The sequence below is a fragment of the Octopus bimaculoides genome, unplaced genomic scaffold (genome assembly GCF_001194135.2).
Source record: "Octopus bimaculoides isolate UCB-OBI-ISO-001 unplaced genomic scaffold, ASM119413v2 Scaffold_67715, whole genome shotgun sequence".
Lineage (NCBI taxonomy): Eukaryota > Metazoa > Mollusca > Cephalopoda > Octopoda > Octopodidae > Octopus > Octopus bimaculoides.
The window spans coordinates 1-1,069 of NW_026411382.1; positions in this window are offsets into that span (position 1 = coordinate 1).

Sequence of the window (1,069 nt, forward strand, 5' to 3'; positions counted from 1 at the left end):
TGGCACCCTCCTTTGTTAACCTAGTCATGGGGCACCTAGAAATCAATCTTTATTTATAAGAATACTGAAACCCATTTTCCCAGTACATAGAAACTACTGGAAAAGATATTTAGATGACTGTCTCATTCTTTGATATAGAGAGACTTAAAGAATTTCAAGCACTTTTGAATCAACTTGACATAAACATTTAATTTACGATGGAATACGGCCACCAACACCTTCCATTCTTCGATATCCTCATTAAGAAATCTAACAACAAAATAGAAACAGACATCTACTATAAGCCCACGGACTCTAAGCAATATCTGCCATTCAACTGCTGCCACCTCAGACACGCTAGAATGAATATCTCTTTCAACCTGGCAAAAAGGACTTGTAATATAGTATCTGATACAAGCACCAGGGACACACGACTACACGAGCTAAAGGATACACTTACCAGCAGGAACTACCCACCACCACTAACTGTTATAGGCTTTCAACGTGCCCTACAACTCAACATCCGCGAATTCAGACACCCCAAACTAATGAAGAATTCACAACCAAAAGCCCTACCATACATATACACACACAACCCCCTAAACAATGGGGCCTTCGACACCACCCTCCAGAACATCCCTTTACTGAAAAGGGACCATAGAATGGATCAAATCCTCCAAATACACACCATCATAAAGAGCAAAAGACAACCCAAGTCAATGAAAAGTCTCCTAAAACAAGCCCAAGTACACTCGTCAACAACATCGAAACCGACAGTAAAAAAATGCGGAAGACCTAACTGTGGTATATGTGTCAACCTAATTGAGAGATCGGAATTCTCCTTCAAACAGGGTCAACATTTTACAGTGAAAAACAACTTTACATGTGCTTCGGAAAATCTAATATATGTATTAACTTGCTCAGGGTGTCAAGAACAATACATTGGTCAAACTAAAAACAGTCTACGCCAAAAGATGACAGTACATAGATCCCAGATTAAAATACGAGAATACAGAAAAACAGGGTTAAGCGAGCACATCGATATTTACACCACTAACGAACAACCCAACTTTAGAATTTTTCCCCCTCT